This window comes from Neovison vison, chromosome 13 (assembly GCF_020171115.1).
Source record: "Neovison vison isolate M4711 chromosome 13, ASM_NN_V1, whole genome shotgun sequence".
Taxonomy (NCBI): domain Eukaryota; kingdom Metazoa; phylum Chordata; class Mammalia; order Carnivora; family Mustelidae; genus Neogale; species Neogale vison.
The window spans coordinates 56,104,902-56,124,690 of record NC_058103.1 but is presented as its reverse complement, the minus strand read 5'-3'; positions in this window follow the sequence as shown (position 1 = coordinate 56,124,690).

Here is a 19,789-nt window from a genome sequence, read left to right as displayed (position 1 = left end):
AGTCTAATGAATCTGTTTAATTCATCCCCCCTAGAGAGAGTTTGCATTTGCTATTGCATTTAGAGGTTTACCTGCTATAATTTTCGCTTGTGTCTTGAACATTTCCTAGAAACCCTGCCCAGAAATCAGAAATAACTGTTACATAGTATTGTTTGGCTATATGTCATAGGGCCATCACTAACTGTTAGGAAGGCTGTTAGAGTAGTATTTCTGTGTTTCATATCTCCCAAACAAAATCGGGCTTATCTTAGTAAGAAGGAAAGGATGGAAAGGGGTAGGTAGGCTAGTAGCAGTCACAATATAGTCTATTTTGAGAATGGCACTGTTTAAACATTCAGGATATAAGTTAGCTGCATGAATATTTCATGTGAAATTCAAAGCAAAGGCAAAATATATTTGCATTATTCCCCCAGCTTCTTTAATTAGGCTCATAATATTTTTAGGGTATGATAATCATGTTAGTATCATTTCTAAAAAAATGATATGAGACATTCTAGTGCATCTTTCAATTTTAGGCATTCTGTTTTATACCAGTAAAGATAAAAAGTTAAAGTTTGTCAAACACATACAATCAAAATAAAAACTGTTTTTTACTCTTGGTGCACAAAAAAACATTTTATTGGTTATCTATGTTTTTCATGAAAAATTCTAGTGTCATAAATATTTTATATTGGTGACAGTAGTTGTAAGGAAATATTTCAGACTTTAGCTTTTTATATTGTTTGTTTTTACTACCCAGGAATTTTAGCTAAAACATTGACTAAGGGCATTGAAAGAAAAAATTTATTGACTAAAATGAACTTTAAATTATTTACATTTTTTTTCTTTACATTGGAAAAATTGATGAAACTCAGATATAACTAATCAGTTTATGTTTAACCCTGTAACCTGCAATTCTTGGGCTCAGAAAATAAATGTTTTTTAAAATCTTTTTTTGTTTGTTATTATTACAGGGGGTTGAAATTTTATAAGTAAAATAATAGATCCTGGCAGATTCCCCCCTGCCCAGAGAGAGACTACATAAATTGGCAGTGGTGGTGGTGGGGGAGGTACAGGGGGCAAAGAAGAGAGAGAATCAAGCAGGCTTCATGTCCAGCATGGAGCCCAACAAGATGCTCAATCTCATGAACCTGAGATCATGAAATCAAGTGAGCTGAAATCACTCAATGACTGAGCCATCCAGGCACCAGTCCCCTCCCAGCAGATTAATTTAAAAATACAGTTTAAGATGTATCTATAAGGTAAAATGAAAGGAAAAAATGTCATTGTCTGAATCTATTATCAAGAAAATTTTCACACAGTAGGGTGAAAACTTTCTTGGTTTGAGAAGAATGAATAGGAGCATTTCATGTCCCAGAAGGGTATATTCAGTAAAGGCATTTCAAACTGAGAAAGCTCGTAACACAGAGACCATAGTTTTAGGGCAGAATGATCTGTAGTTTAGTGTGATTTGCAGGGATAAGAAAAGCTTGAGAATAAGCCTGTATTAAATCACACTATAAAGCAATATACAGAATTCAAACTTTATTTCCAAGGAACAAAGCCAGTAGACTTTTCTCAGAGAACATAAACAAAAAGAATAAATCTAATTTCAATAAATAAAGAAGTTCACTTTAATTCATAAATATTCGGATTTTATCTTACAAATAAAAGTTTTAAGCCACTGGAAAGTTGTGAACAGGGGAGAGATTGTTACTGATTCATTTATAAATGTATTTTGATAATTATGCACTTACCTGTGTTGCTTATTACTTGGTTTGTCTTTCTATGGAGGAAATGACCAGGAGTCTTTTACTCTTTTTTTATTTTTTTAAAGATTTATTTATTTATTTGACAGAGAGAGAGAGAGAGAGAATGAGTGTGTACATGCAAGTAGGTTGAGGGGTAGAGGCAGAGAAAGAATCCTCAAGCAGACTCCCCACTGAGCACAGAGCCTGTTGGGCTCCATTCATGTGGCTTGATCCCAGATCCCTGAGATCATGACCTGAGCCAAAATCAAGACTTGGCCTCTTAACCAGCTGAGCAATCTAGTCATTACAGGAGTGAATTACTCTTAAATAAGTTTTTGGCATTAAAACTTGTTTACCAAAATGATCTAGAAAAATAAATAAGCTTACCTTTTTAATGAATGTACTTTAATCTCATGATAATTACAAATCTGTGGGAAATTTATCTTTTTGGGAAGGAGAAAGAAAGAAACTAATAATGCTATTAGTTTAGTATAATAAAAATAGTGGAAGTACATTTTTCCACATGATATTTGAGGGTTTTTTTTTTTTTAAAGACTTTATTTATTTATCAGAGAGAGAGAGGGGGAGAGCGAGCAAGCACAGGCAGACAGAATGGCAGGCAGAGGCAGAGGGAGAAGCAGGCTCCCCGCCGAGCAAGGAGCCCGATGCGGGACTCGATCCTAGGACACGGGGATCATGACCTGAGCCGAAGGCAGCTGCTTAACCAACTGAGCCACCCAGGCGTCCCAATTTTTGAGGTTTATTTGCAAAGTTTTATTGAACAAAGGAAAGTGAAAGCCCTTATCTTAAAAAAAAAAATGTTGTAGTGAATTTGCAAGCTGATCCTTTGAAAGATCTCAGGATTCAGAAACTAGTTTAAATTTCGATAAGCACATAGGTTTTACATAAGTTTTAATAATTTATTTGATCCTCAGGAGGAAAAGAAAGTCCATTTGAAAAGCTTTACATTTCTTTTCCTCAGGTAAAACAAGAATAGCTGATTTAAGAATGTTGAGCTTATTATTTTAAGCCTTTATACCACATCGATGCTCGTTTTTGAAAGAATATAGTTTTTTGCATTGATATTAATATAAGAAGTATTATTACATGAATGCATTCATTTCCAAACTGAAAGTTTGGTAGAAATGGGCTCCTGATTCTTTTAATGCAGAAAAATCAAATTTGCTTTCCACTAAACAAAAGATATTTTTAAAAAACCTTTTTATGTAGTTCTAGGAGGTGAGATTTTCCTATTGCATTGGAAGGGGATATATGTAGCCAAGTTAATATTCTAGTGAGGTTGCAACCAGAGGTAATAGTTTGTGTGATGGATTATTGCAAACTGAAAGGATGAGGCTTAGTAGCTATTAAAATGGTCTTCCATACCAAGACTCCTCTTCCTGTTCTAGTCAGATCATGATCCCTACAACAACTGTTATTGACCCAACCTTGCTCCTGAGTGGCTTGTGATACATTTTGTTAAAATCCAACTTGCCCTTTATCTTATGAAGATTCTTACATTTTAAATAATCTAAAAAATCAGCTAAGTGATAAAAGATTGAAGAACTTTGGAAACTGGTAAAAAATTGGAGTGAGAATTATCATTACCATATAAAGAAATAGTTTATCTTCATCCTTAAGATATCTCCTTATGACTATTTATTTTTAAAGATCTAATTTGTTCATTTGAGAGTGAGAGCATGAATAGGGGAAGGGGCAGAGGGAGAGGGAGTGGCAGATGCCCTGCTGAGCAGGGAGCCCAGTGAGGGGCTCAATCCCAAGATCCTGGGATCATGATCTGAGCCAAAGACAGATGCTTAACCAACTGAGTCACCTAGGCACCCCCTACTTATGACTATTTATAATGATCATAAAGACACAAAATTTGGGGGGTTGGTATTTGTCTTCTGTCATTTCAGAGACTAAATATCTACTTACTGACCCAGTTTACCTCACTGCCTCCTGAACAATTTTTCAGTGAGATTATTTTGGGATGTGAGTTCTCAGGGATCAAAGGGTTCTCTGAACAACTCGTGGCAAGTGTGGGTGATTTAAAGCACAGAACTCTACTCTGAGTGCTAGTGCTATACCTTATAGCTCTTAGAAAATGATATAAACATTTTTTTTCTGTATTAGGGTTATTACCATATTTTCTTTCTATCAGACAGGCAAAAGATTTGCATGTAGAAGTATCAAATTACTTTTGATGTGGATGTAGTTTAGAATATTTAAAAAAAACCAACAACACAGAAATTCCGTGAAGAGAATGATAATGATACGCCTCTGCTTATATCAGTGTGAACTGCCAGTTGGAGTACAAATGTTCCATTCTATTGATATCAGTATAATGGCTTCAACAAAGACCCAGCTCATGCTTCAGTGTATGCTGCCAAAAGAGCTGAACGTAGAAGTTGGGGGTCTCAAGGAGACAATACACAGAGCTTTGTCACCAAGGAGACTTAATAGGAGGCCATCTGTGGGAACTCAAAGAAATATTCTAGAACTAGTTTTGTTTTGGAGCTACCAGCTTCCAAAAGGAATTCCCCAAATCCTGCCGGTCTTTTGTATTTTGTATTTTGTATTTTGGAAGCAGGAAATTCCCCATTGAAGTCTCTTCACCAATCACCAGACAGGCAAAATAAAGGCTTTTGCAACAAGGAGCTCTGAAAATAATTCAGTGAGCAGTAAAATCATCCTTTTGGCATTCATCTCCTTCAAGCCTATGTGACTGATCTCTCATTTGATGAAGATCCCATGGTAGAATTCACTAGTATTTTCCGTGAGAGCCGCTGAGTGTTGCTGTTCAGCGAACTGCACAAATGCTGCAGCAGTGACATCTTTAGACCTGGGGAATCTGAACGCTCAGCCTTGCATTTGTAAAATGCTGCCAAGTCCCAAGACAACTTTTCTGCTCTGGTTGGTATTCCAAAATCAGGGAAGGGAATCATGTACTATTGAGACCTCACATATCTAGACCAAATCATTCCTTTTCTGTATTGGATCCTGGCAGGTTGAAGGGTAGTTTGTATTGTTCATGTCAATCATGACTGGATGCATACGAATTTGGGTGTCCCTTCACCTTGAAGATGACCTCTTATGATAATTCTCACTGAGTCCTAAGTGGTTATGTGCATTATCTGTGTACCTCCTTTGCAAATACTCTGCAGTCACCAGGGGTCTCCAGGGATCAGTTTGGTGGCAGAAAGTATCTGAAGCAGAGTCTAACTGTCAGAGGAAAAGACAGGTTATTCTGGTTCATTCTGGAAATGTTTGACATGACACTTGTTACCCAGTAAGCAAGTTTGGCTTTAAGGGATGAAAACCTCTCTCCCAGTTCCACGTATGGACAGGAATTGGCTCAGGCGAACCTATCAAACACCTTGATTTACTCTTGAGGATCTTACTAGCTTATCATTCTCAGATGGGTTCTGTATCCCTATAGCATTTTGTCTTACTCCCTCAAAACCATATTCTGTCCTGTACAAATCTCTTAAAATATTACTGTTAATTGAAACTTGAGAAGGAACCTGAAAAGCCTCATTGAACTGTTTTGTTTTTTTTTTTTTCTTGTGTTATTGGTGGGTCCTTATTTATCTTTGCCTTGATTTTTGTTTTCTAGGATAACTATGCAACACTTGACACAGGATCTAATATGTACAAATCTATTAGTAAAAACTTCTGTGGCATCAGGGTCTCTGATTTCAATATTTCATATGAATTTCCTTCTACTGATAAAAATATCTGATATTGGTAGCTTAATCCACAACTTCATGTTCATCTTAGGGAAATGCCTAGAAAAGAGCTAGACTTCTCACTAACAAAGATGGAAGTTGAAAATCTAGGCTGGATCCAACCATAATTTTGGGTTCTATACTTGGTAGGCAGGGAAATATGTGTGGTGGCCAATTAACTCTTCATATCAACTTGAGTGGCCTATTCAGGGACTTTGTTGAATTACTTCAGACCAAATCTAAATTTTCAGAATTTAAAGTTTCAGAATTTTCCTTTGACATAGACTAGCTTATTGCCCCAATGGTCTTATTTCTGTGACCCTATTTTATTTTATTTGTACTCCACACAATTACTTGCATTTCCAACTTTATACAAGATTTCTACAAACATAGTCAATGAGAAGCTCTACTGGAAATCCTTTTTTTCTAAAAGATTTTATTTATTTAGTTTATAGAGAAAGCAAGAGACAGAGCACAAAGAGAAGGGAAGGAGCAAGGGGAGAGGCAGAAGCAGAGGCCCTGCTGAGCAGGGAGCTCCCCCAATGTGGGGCTTGATTCCAGGACCCTGGGATCATGACCTGAGCTAAATAAAGGCAGATGCTTAACTGACTGAGCCACCCAGGAAGCCCAAAACCCTATTGGAAATCTGATCATTTTCTGTCTCTGATGGGAAGGCTTACATTTATCAAACTTCTAAAGTTAAGAGACTGGGCATTTTGAGAAGAGAAAAATTGTCCAGTGAATGACTAATCTTCTGTTGCTTAGTAATGACAGAGTTAGTGTTGGCAGGTCTTCTTTGCTTATGAGAGGACCTATACTTCATCTTAACTTCTTACAGAAGCCAGGGCTTCCTATGTGTGCATTATAAAATGTTGCAGTAAACAATACGAACACACTTAAAATGTCCTCAAAAAAGTTGTACCAAAAAAAAAAGAAAAGAAACTATAAAAAAGAATGAATGTTGAACACCCTCTGATATTTAATTTTACATGTAAAGGAACTTAGAAAGCATTAGTTCATCCTGATTACAAGTAAAAAGTACAAAGTTGAACTGAATAGTCGTCTTGGATACTTAAGAGAGGAGAACACAGGGCAAACCACTGCTCCAAGACTAGAAAGACAGACACAGGAATACAGGGAATCGCAGCTTATAGGAACAAAGAATCATGAGTGAAAACTACTCTGAGAATCTGTGCTGAGCTATAATTGATGAACTGTTCTAGTGTACCATGCACAAATATACTTGCTTTTGCCATGTCTTTTCAGCAGAGTACTCAGGTCCCAGCCAGAGCACTTAGAAAAGAAAAAGGAAATAGCACACAAATTAGAAAGGGAAGAAGTAATACTATCTGTTTACCAATGACCTGATTACATATGTTGAAAATACTAAAATTCAGGGGCACCTGGGTGGCTCAGTGGGTTAAAGCCTCTGCCTTTGGCTCAGGTCATGATCTTAGGGTCCTGGGATTGAGCCCCGCATAGGGACTCTCTGCTCAGCTGGGAGCCTGCTTCCCTTCCTCTCTCTCTCTGCCTACTTGTGATCTATCTGTCAAATAAATTATTTAAAAAAAAGAATATACTAAATTCAAAGAGCTGTTAAAATTAATAAATGAATTCTATAAAATTATAGGATACAAAATTAACAATTGTGTTTCTATACAAATACAACAAACTACCAGAGAAATTCAGAAAACAATGTCGTTTATATTCACATCAACAATAATAAAATGTTTAATAAATCCAAACAAGGAGGTTGAAAGACGTGTACGCTGAAAATTATAAGATATTAATAAAAGAGATTGAAAAGAACAAATGAATGAAAGATTTTAGTGTAGCTACATAGCTCTCTTTCAGTTACTGTTTCATGGTTTATATTTTACTGTCTATTTTCAGTCTATTTGGGTTTTTCAATGTAAAGAGTGTCTTCTGTAGGTAGTATATGTTTTAGTCATATCTTTGCTATCAAGTTCTACTTTTTCATTCAAATGTGTTTAATCCATCCACACTTAATGTAATTAATAACATATGATTTCCCTGTATACTTCTACTGTTTTTTTATATATGTTTTATATTTCTTTTTTGTTCTTTTTCTTCAGTATTTCCTTATTTTCCTTAAAGGGATGGTTTCTAATTTATCACTTAAGTTCTCCTTTCTTTGTGGCTTTTTATTATTTTCTTAATAGTTATGCTGGGGATTACAATTAATGTGTTCTAACATTCTCCTTTAGTGTAATACCAACTTAAGTTCAATAGTACATAAAAGTTTCTCTTATAATTCCATTCCCCACCTTTTCCTTTGTGATCATTGTTATGAAAATTACATCTTTATATATTATAACTATTCAATGCAATTTTACAATTATTGCTATTTGGATTATTTCAAGAATCATATTTGAGAACATGAGAAATCTAATTTAAAAGTGTATAATAATGATGCCCCTGATTTTATTAGTGTTCCTTTTTTTCTTTGTATGGGTTTGAATTAATATTTAATGTTCTTCCATTTTGACTTCAAGGACTCCTTTTAGAATTTCTTATAGGGTGTTCCTGGCTGGCAAGCTATTTCCTACTTTGATTATTTGAGACCATCCTAATTTCTCCTTTCTTTTCGAAGGATAGTTTGGCCGAATATGGAATTCTTGGTTGAATGTCTTTTTCTTCAGTTCTGTGCTAGCAATGAATTAAAATGCATCTATAGATGAGATAGAATATTTTCTTACATTTTGGAATTTTTACAAAAGATTTTATTCATTTATTTGAGAGAGAGTGAGAGCAGGAGCGGGAGGCTGGAACCCAGGACCGAGCCAAAGGCAGACAATCAACTGACAATCACCCAGGCACCTCACATTTTGGAATTTTTAAAAGATGGTTTTGGTATAAAGTCCACTGAAATGTGAATTGGTCGTTAGAAGTTATCTAAAGTAGAGAGTGTGTGTGTGTGTGTGTGTGTGTGTTTATGATTTGGAAGGAAGCTATGAGTGGCAGTACATGGTATTTGAGTTTAAGTTTAAAGACATTCTACAGTAATGACTGCAGTTATTTGGAAATGTTTTGTGCATTTATATCACTGTAATTCTTAATGATATTTAAAATGAAAAGGTATCCTAGCAAAATGAAAAAAAGCACAAGTTTGGAAACAATAGGTCTGCTGTGTATTAGCATTGCAAAAGTACTATGATATATATGTGTATGTATTTTAACTTTTAAATTATTTTCTGAATTTGATAATTAGAATTATAATTGTGTTTGGTCGAGATTTTGTTAGGAGATTTACGATAAAAATCTTTATTCTTAGAAGATGGCTTATTGAGGCTTGCTAAAGCAATGATCTCCCTCACTTAAGATAAATAGCAAAGAAAAGTTAGAATTTTACTTTTATTTCTCTGGCCATTTTCATGATGTCTGTTCCATCATCCATTACCATGATTCTTTCCAATTAATGCAAAACTTTTTAAAAAAGATTTTGTTTATTTATTTGACAGAGAGATCATAAGTAGGCAGAACAGCAGGCGGAGAGAGAGGGGGAAGCAACGTATCTGCTGAGTACAGAGCCCAACATGGGGCTCAGCCCCAGGACCCTGAGATCATGACCTGAGCTAAAGACTGAGGTTTAACCCACTGAGCCACCCAGGCATCCTTACATAAAACATTTCTATCAAACACTTAGAATGGTACAGATGGTCTTATAGATGTTGGAAGTTAAACAATAAAGTAAAAAGATAACAGTCTCCACATTCACTGTCTTACTGGTGCCAAGATAAACCTAGAACATTATATATATCTAATAAGAATTAACTGATAAAATAAATATATGAATGAATGAAAACTAGATTATAATTACTTTTCAGAATGTTTTTAACAATTATTTGTTTGGGGGGTTCATGTGTCTGGATTAGGTAGCTTATGGTACAAAAAAGGGCATCCCTGAAATGATGATGGTTTAAAATAATGAGTTTATTTTTCTTCCTCACACTACTTGTCATCACCAGTCAGCATAGAAACTCATTTAGGGAGATAGAGAGGAGAAGGGAATTGGCGGAAATCGGAGGGAGAGACAAATAGTTAGAGACCATGGACTCTGAGAAACAAACAGGGTTTTGGAGGGAATGGGGGTGGGGTTTGTGTGAGCCTGGTGGTGGGTATTACAGAGGGCACTTATTGCATGGAGAGTGGGTGTGGTGCATAAACAATAAATTTTGGAACACTGAAAAAAAATTAAATTAAAAAAAAAACCCCTCATTTAGGGACCCAATCTGAGACAGCAGCCACTATCTCAAATATTGACAGTTGCTGTTTAACAGAAAAGTGAGTATACCACTGGCCAGAACACAGTACATCACTGACACATAACTCCATCTAAAGACCATTGTAAATGTGCCAGCTTCTTGAAACCTGGAAACAACAAAAAATATTAGGCAAAATGCAGTAAAGCATTCTATTCAGTGCCTTGGTAAATATTTGGTGGAAAAGGGATATTTACTTCAGTTGATAAGATGAAGGTGATAAAGAGAATAAGGTAATTAGAGTTGTACTAAGGGTAGGCATGGTAAGATCAGGGACTCAAGTGAAACCAAAAGCAGAAAAATGGATTTTATCATTGATGATATCAACACTTAAAACAAGTCCACCTATGCCAATTATTTATTGCATTGATTCAAAGTTCTGTCAGTGTCATCTGGGTTTTTTATAATTATTCTGTATTACAACAAATAGTTACTTAGTACTTACGAAATGTTTTCCTTGAGCTTGGGTTTGTTTACCAAAGTAGCCTGAAGAGGCAGCTTCTTGTCCTTAGAAAATTAAAACATTGGTTTCTCAAAAACATGGCAGTTTACCGTACTTTGAAAGGAAACATACTGCTAGCACTTACAGAATATTCTTACGTATGGGAAGAGATGAGAATCTTACCTTTTATTGAAATATTTAGGATTTTAAGGAATTATTAATCAAAATATATAAAATTATCTTCGCTGTCACTGAAAATCACTAAGTAACTCTATCTGTATTTGTGTTTAAGGAATCTTTGCCTATGGGAGTGTTTAGATGGCTCAATTGGTTGAGCATCCAACTTTTGATTTCTGCTCAGGTCATGATCTCAGGGTCATGGAATTAAGCCCCTTATTAGTCTCTGTGCTCAGTGGGGAGTCTGCTTGAGATTCTCTTTCTCTCTCTCTGCCCCTCTTCCTGTGCTCATACTAACTCTCTTTCTCTCTCTCTCTCTCGAAGATAAATGGATAAATCTTAGAAATTTTGCTTGTTGTGAAAATCCCAGACTCATAATAGTTACAAAGTGAGATATATGCCATATTATAATTTATAAAAAAAAAAACTTTATTTTTACTTTCTGAAGAATATCCATAAAATTAAATTTAGATCTAATAATGTTACTTACATTAGGAAATAATAATATTCTTATACTTCTTATAAGTATTTGAAAGAGTTCTAAATTATTCATAAATTTATCAGAATAAATTTGTTTAAAATGATCTTTCTCTTAGTACTATTATTTTAAAAGCTATGTATTATTAGATATTAGAACAATTTTTAAAATTTTGTTTTATTTTTTCAATGTTCCAAAATTCATTGTTTATGCACCACATCCAGTTCTCCATGCAATACATGCCCTCCATAACACCCACCATGATGAAACTGATTTAACTCTAGAAACTTAATAATCCAGTTTTCCGGGACGCCTGGGTGGCTCAGTTGGTTGGACGACTGCCTTCGGCTCAGGGCGTGATCCTGGAGTCCCGGGATCGAGTCCCGCATCGGGCTCCCAGCTCCATGGGAAGTCTGCTTCGCTCTCTGACCTTCTCCTCGCTCATGCTCTCTCTCACTGTCTCTCTCTCTCAAATAAATTAAAAAAAAAATCTTTAAAAAAAAAAAAATCCAGTTTTCCCTGTGTCATATTATACTGTGCTTCATTTTCCCCCATAATTACATGTATACAAATATAATGTCTAGAAATAATTTTCCAGAGCATGACAATATATAACTGAGATGTGGCATTATTATGTAAGTTTTAATAACTTTAATTTTCTTTACTTATTAAAAATTCTAACAGTGTAGCTTTTGGTTCACATTATAATATGGGTATAACATAGAAAATAGTTTCTATTATATTACTATATTATGGTACACATCTCATAGTTTTGGCATGCCCACAATGTACATAATTTTACTTAAGAGAAATAAATTTTTGGCTAAAAATTGAAATTTCAAAATATTTAACAGGAAATCCTAACATCACTGGTATGTCATTTTGTATCACCTAACAAAATTTTGATTTCCAAATATGCTCAAGGAAATCTGGTAGATATTTGTAGAATACTGTGAAACAAATTTATGAATATTAAAGTTGTTGAACCTGAATGAGTAAGATTAACATTTTCTTTTCTGAAAATTTCTGAAATTTAGAGTTATAGTCATTGAAAAAAATCTATGATAAATTCAGGTGATTCTTGATAAGCACTAAAGTGCTTAGAAGAGAGAATTGGTGACAAAACTCAGAAGAAAAAATACAAAGGTGTTTTAATCTCAGACTAAAGATTCTAATCTAACTCATTCACACATCATATGGTTTTAATTGAGGAAGTAGAGAGTTAAAAACCTGTCCTTTAAGAATATTAATTTTTTAGTAATGTGCAGAAAAGATTGGAGGAAAGCTAGAGGCAAAGAAAGTTAAGAGCCTTTTGCATTCAGATTGCCTGTGTGGCTCAACTGGTTGAGTATCTGCCTTCAGTCTTGGGGTCCATCACAGTGTGGGGCTCCCAGCTTAGTTGGGGGAGTCGGCTTCTCCCTCTCATCCTCCTCCTGCACGTGTGAGCATATGCACTTGCTCTCTCAAACTCTCCCTCAAATAAATACTAAAATCTTAGAAAAGAAAAAAAGAGCCTTTTGCATTTGTCTAGAAACACGGCAAGAAGAGCTCGGATTGGAAAAGTGGCCATGGGAGTAGCAAAGAAAGCCTAGAGAATGGATATATTTAAAATATCTTATATTACTCAAGATAGTTAGAAAACAATTTATGATTTTGAGCTTGAATGACTAGAGGCATCCAGGAATATATTGTAGTAAGGCATTGGAAATTTGGAAATATGACTTGTAGAGTATTTTCAGTCTCATAAGGAATAGATGAATTGTATACAATTGCATAATTCTACTTGAACTACTACTTAAAGGTTTAAGTTAATCGTTTATCACAAGTTGTAAAACTTAATTTGGAGGATGTGAATTATCATATATATGTTAGTCTTTATTTTTCCTTACCACAGTGGTTAAGAACTAAAAATATTTTTTTAAACAGTTAATGAAAATATGGTAACCTACTTTTTTAAGAAGTCTTAAAAATCAAATTTATTTTTCTTATTTCAGTAGTTAATTATTATTTTAAAAAGCTTTTATTGGTGTTAGCCATATGTGTTGCAGGCTTTGCAGCGTAATGTTTATAAGAATTTCGTACCTGGACATCTTGTCTCCTGTAAGTAGATAAAATGTTAAAAAGGAAAATAACTATGATGAATCAGGAATATTAAAGAACATATCAAACTAATGAAGGAATTTCTGTTACAAGATCAATTTTGAATAAACAAGTACAAAGACAATTAAAAGCAGAGGGATATTTAAGGCAAAGGATTTATGTCATATAAAGCAAGTGGCTTCTTGTCAACTTGCATGTTAATGCAAATGAGCAATTTGGTCATTTTGAAAGCACGTTTTAATGCTAAGATAAAGAAAATATAATTATAGCAAAGAATTATTTGGCTTACATAATTTAACATTGATTACAGTGTAATTCAAATTTTCTCTGTGACTTGTGAGATCCCTTCCTGTCAGGAAAGGGACTTTTTAATTGCTGAACCAGTTTTAATTTTTTTTTCCCATCAAAAAACTATCATGTGCCTCCTCTAAGTATTGGCAATAGAGTAGTAAGATAGAATACTACTTCTATTCTGAGGGGAGGATAGGCAATAGAAAAATAATTGAATATAAAAATACCATATTAGAATGTCTTAAGTCCTGTTGAAGTGCAGTGGGTGGCTCAGTCAGTCAAGCCTCTGCTTTTGACTCAGGTCATGATGCCAGGGTCTCGGGATCCAGCCACTCATAGGGTTTCTTGCTAAGCAGGGAGCCTGCTTTTCCCTCTTCCTCTCCAACCCTCTTTCCCATGCTCGTTCTCACTCTCACCATCCCTCTGTCAAATAAATAAATGATCCTTTTTCTTTTTCTTTTCTTTTCTTTTCTCTCTCTCTCTCTTTTTTTTTTTTTTTTTTTTTTTTTTTTTGAAGTCTTAAGTCCTATTGAGACCACAAAGTACAGTAAGAAATTTAAGAGGGGTAGTGTTAATTTCAGTTAGGGTAGTTAGGGAAAGTCTCTCTGAGGCATTGAAAATTAGCAAAGAGATGAATAAAGTGAGGATATAAGAGTCAAGGATCTGTAGGACACATGTTTTCCAGTTAGCAGAACAGCTAGTGAGAATGCTGAGACATGAATGACTATGGTTGGTATTTTGAGAAACTAAAAGACCATTGTCAATGGAGCATAATGTGCAAGTCAAAACACCTAGAAAATAATTTTGGAGTATTCCCCAGGGCCATATTATGTAGGTCCTTATTTATTATTCTCAGGGTGATAAGAATCCATGGAACATTTTCATTTTTTAAGATTTTTATTATTTATTTACTTATTTATTTACTTGACAGAGTGTGGGGGGGGGAGTGCATGTGAGCATACAAGCAGGCAGAGTGGCAGGCAGTGGGGGAGGGAGAATCAGGCTCCCGTACAGCAGAGAGCCCAACGTGGGGCTCCATCCCAGAATCCTGGGATCATGATCGGAGCCAAAGGTAGACAATCAACTGAGAGACCCTGGCACCACATGGAACATTTTCAAAGAAGAAATAATAACATGATCTGATTTAAATTTAATAAAATTAATTGTTTAGAATACCGACGATGGTGATGTTGGCTTGGTCAAACAATAGCATAAAAATTACTGAGAAGTGACTACCTTAGGGATATAGTTTACAAGTACATCTGATAAGACTTGGTAAGGTGAGGATAAATGTAAACTCTGAGAAAAAGACAATTCACAGGTAACTCTTTTTGGCCTTTTTTGGGTCTGGGCAAATGCCATTTATTGAGCTAGAAAATATCAAGAGTGCCGTAGGTTTGATTTGCTTTCTAGCATTGGAATGAAGGGGCTTACTATGAATTTGGCAGACAGGGCATAATTTTGTGACAAGGCTTCCCTTCCCAAAATTCATATAGGAGGTTTTTCTTTAAGCAGAATTTTATCATTCCCCTCCACAATTGAAGCTGTAGATCAAAACTCAGTCTACAATATTTAAAACTATGAAACTTGACTAGATTACACAGATAAAAAATGTTTTATAAGAAGGGTTCTGAAGACTTAGTCATGGGGAATTATATCATTTACTAATGAAAAAAACTGTAATCCAGCAAAATAAATGAGAAGAAAAAAATACTGAGACAGAAGAAAACCAGGAAAATACAATGTTTTGTAAAATGAAGTAAAACGCATATGAAGTTAGAGGGTGTAATCAAATATAGTAAATGTTGTATGGCTTAATGGTAAAGACTGAAAATTGTTCATTAGATTTGGTGACCTGGAAGTCATAGTTGTCAATAAACAAAATCATCAATGGAGTTAATTACACATGTCTGAAGTCAGTTTAAAAGAAAATAGGTAAAGAATTAAAGCTGGTGTGGGTACACAAATTTAGAGAAATTTTGGTATAAAGGGCCATTAAAAAATTGGTTCTTGGGGCACCTGGGTGGTTCAATTGGTTAAGCGACTGCCTTTTGCTCAGGTCATGATTCTGGCGTCCTGGGATAGAGCCCAGCATTAGGCTCCCTGCTCTGCAGGGAGTCTGCTTCTTCCTCTGACCCTCCCCCTTCTCATGTTCTCTCTCTCTCTCCATTCTCTCTCTCTCTCTCAAATAAATAAAATCTTTTAAAAAAAAAATGGGGGGCACCTGGGTGGCTCAGTGGGTTAAGCCGCTGCCTTCGGCTCAGGTCATGATCTCAGGGTCCTGGGATCGAGTTCCGCATCAGGCTCTCTGCTCAGTGGGGAGCCTGCTTCCTCCTCTCTCTCTCTTCCTGCCTCTCTGCCTACTTGTGATCTCTCTCTGTCAAATAAATAAATAAAATCTTTTAAAAAAAAATGGGTTCTTCACAAATAGTGAGGAGATACATAGAATTGTAGTTTGTTTTTTGTTTTTTGTTGTTGTTGTTTTCCTTTTTACTGGAACATGTCTCAGCCTGTTTCTATGGTCATAGGAATGATTTAAATAATAGAAAAAGTAATGCAATAGAGATGGTAATTGCTGGATCAGCATCCTTGTATTGATAACAGAGAAAGGATTCATAGTTCAAGGGAAGGGCTTGTACAGGTCATATTAACAGTATGCATTCAATATTTGCATAATACATGTGAATTTATAGTATGTAGGTGGAAAGATGAGTTTTTATCTTCAGAGATTATTTTTTAAGTGAACTACAATGGAGAGTATCTGGTGACAGTAGGGAAGGATTGAGAGTTCAAGAAAGAAGAAACAGTAGGAAGTGTTTGAATTGAAGCACTAGAAGATGTATTCTCTATATTTGACATCAATGTTATCAATGTGGGATTTCTCTCAAATACTGCATTTGGATCTAGAAAGAATAGAAGTATAATAGACTTTGTATTGGCTTGAGAGGTTAAGGCCCCGGATCTAGTGTCTTTTAATATCTAAATCAGGTAATGTCTGATAAATTATCTAAACTCCGGGAACTTCCAAAGTTCTCATGTGTCAGCATAATGGCCTGAGTTTTTACTGTATACCAAGACACCGAGTTTGGATCATCTCTTCATATAATCGAAACTGTTGTATCAATGTTATTACCTCCTATACATATTAACCACTCAGTTTTTTTGGAGAAGGTAAGGAAGTTATCCTACAAGACTTAGCTACCAACTGTAAGAGTTTGAAATAACATCCTGATTATATGACTCTAGAAGCAGGATACTTAACTACAAATGTTATGGCTCCCTCACCGCATTTTAGTCCTCACAAGAAAAGATAGAGTAAAGTAAGACTGGAAGAAAAAGAAAAAAACAAACCCTATTGGTTTAAAGGACTAGATGTCCTTGGTGACTTTTGAGAAAGTGTTGACAAGTCTTTTCTGTAAAGGTTCAGATATAAAGATTTCATTCTTTGGGCACAATACATATCTGATGCAACTATTCAACTCTGCTTCTGTAGCAAGCTTGCAGCCATAGAGAGTATGCAAATGAACGGGCACGCCTATTTGCCAGTAAATCATTATGCACTATGGGACAGGATCTGCTTCCCACTGAGCTGAATGGGTTGGTGAGCTAGCTGACTGAAATGAGAGCCATTGTGGAATTTCTTAAGGATGAAGTATATGAGTTTAATAAGCGCATATTTTACATGTACTCTTTGTCAGCCACCAGGCCCAAAGAGGGCCTTACAGATGAGTGGGACTGATGAAGTTGGATTCTAGGAGTTTTTTTAGTGTATTAACATGAGAATAGAGAGTAGGGGATAACTAGAAGGAAGTACTAAGAAATAGAAATTAAATGTCAAAAAATGATTAAAGCAGTAAATGAGAAATTGAGAATGTAATTGAAAAAAACTTGCAGTAGTATTACAGATACTTTAATTGCTTAGGCTTTGAGTTTTAACATACAAGTTTAAAGTACAGATAAGTCACATATTTTTAAAATCAATGTCTTTTAAGAAAATATTAAATGATAGGTTAAGTGCTGTGTCATATAATTGTAAATTATTAGAGTAAGAACTTTAAAATGAGTAATCCCATACCTTCAAAAAGTTTATTTAGAAAGTATTATCATATTCAGAGACTTTTCAAATGCTTCAATACTATGTTAAATACCATATAGTGATCATTACCTCAACATTTTCCAAGGCAGTGTCTTCTATCTTTGCATATTCCTAAGACTTGGGTATTTCTCTCTGAGAAAATAAATCCTATCTCTCTTCTTTGAACAATTTCTCAGGTATTTAAATATATCTATAGTATATTTTAAGCATTAAAGATAGCTAAAGTCAACTATAGTAAACATAGAAAAATTTAAAAAAACATAAAACTTTAAATTCCTCTTTAGTGATTTAATAGATAAGGCAGAGGGCACATATACATAACATATAACAAAAAAAAATTTCGTGTTTTGGAATTAATTGGAAATCATTAGGATAAATTTGTTACCACAATGCTTTTGAGAATACTAGAGATTGGATTAATCATTAACATCATAAAGGTAAGAAAGCCTATTGAAGACTAATAATAAATCAGTTCCCATAAAATTCAAAGAGTAAAATCATGGGGGAAGTGGTTAATGCATTTCCAAATTTATTTTATTGTTAAAATTTATTTTAACAATAAGCATTCTATATCTTGTAATTATGAAAATAAATTTTGCAGAAAATACATTTTCCTCTAAGACTTTTTCTTACAAAAAATACACGTTTTGCTAGCCTATGGAATGTTGCTTTTTGTACCCATTACATTCTTGTTTTACCAGCCTGTTATATAAAATTGAACATATTGGAGGAAATTGAGCCTGTTCGCTGAAGCTATAATGTATACACCACCTGTAAGATGACTAACATATTATCTGAAATATAATTCCCATGGCATATAAGTGACATAAATCCACTTGGTAGACAGAAAAATTTAAAGCACTTTGTGTTCACCTCCATTCTAAATTCTGTTAAGGAAATTAAATTGGTGGTTCTGAGAGATTTACTTTTAACTCATAAGCACTTTTTTTTCTTTGCTAATCTATGTCAGACTGATTTCTCCTTAAACATCTCTTTATATCCAGTTTTTAAAATTACATTTACTGAGGTAAAACTTATACATAGTAAATGTTTCTAAAGATTTTATTTCTTAAACTTCTTGTTTTCTGTTGGTAGTAGTTCCTTTCAGTCAAAACTTGGCCCTTTAGCATGCCTTAGGATGCTGGTCCATTGATGAGAATATTTTTGTCTGCCTTTACCTGAAATTCTCATAAATTAACCTTCATTCTTGATATTTTTTTTACTACATAAAGAATTGTGGAATTCCTTTTTTTTTTTTTCCTAAACACTTTAAGGATATTCCATTGCCTTTAGGTTTGCGGTAGTTTTTTTGATGAGAAACCCACATTGCAATTATTCTCTCTATATAATCAGTCATTCAACTCTAGCTGCTTTTAAGATTTTTTTTTTTCATCTTTGGTTTTCTGCTGATTCACTATAATTTACCTACCTTACTTTCCTTGGCATTTATTCTTTTGGGGGTTCACAGAGCTTCTTGATTCTGTACTTTTTTCTTTTATAAAATTTGGGTAGTTTTATTCATTTTTTTCTCCCTGTTTATCTCTCTCATTCTGCAGGTATTCAAAGTACATGTACATTATACCTTTGACAGTGTCCCACAGATTCTTAGGTTTTATTCGTATTTAAATCTGTCTCCCACTTCTTCTGATTGTATAATCTGTTTTAAAGTTTTTAAATTCTTTATTGTATCAGCTCCATTCTATTTTTTCAAAGATTTATTTATTTGAAAGTGGTGGGGGCTCATAGGGGAGAGAGAGAGAAAAAGAGAATCCCAAGCAGATACCACACTGATCACAGATCCTGACATAAGGCTCAATCTCATGACCTTGAGATCATGACCTGAGCTAAAATCAAGAGTTGAATACTTAACTGACTTAGCCACCTAGGCTCTGTTCTATTTTTAAATCCACTCAGAAAAATTTTCTTTTTAGTAATAAATCTTTATTGGTCTTATTTCTTAAATTCCATGTATGAGTGAAATATAAGGTATGTGTCTTTCTCTGACTGACATTCTGCTTAACATAATAGTCTAGTTCCATCCGCATCATTACAAATGGCAAGATTTCATGCTTTTTTATGAATAAGTAATATTCTATTGTGTGTGTGTGTGTGTGTGTGTGCGCATGTACACACATATACATACTACCTCTTCTTTAGCCATTCATCAGTTGATGGACATACGAACTTTCTCCATAGTTTGGCTGTTGTTGATAATGCTGTTATAAACACTGGGGCACACATGCCCTTTGAATCAGTATTTTTGTATTCTTTGTGTAAATACTTAGTAGTGCAATTGCTGGGTCATGGGCATTTCTATTTTTAAGTATTTTGAGGAAACTTCATACTGTTTTCCACAGTGGTTGCACTAGTTTGCATTCCTATCAACACTATAAGAAGGTTCCCAATTCTTCACATCCTCACCAACATACGTTGTTTCCTTTTTTGTTAATTTTAGCCATTC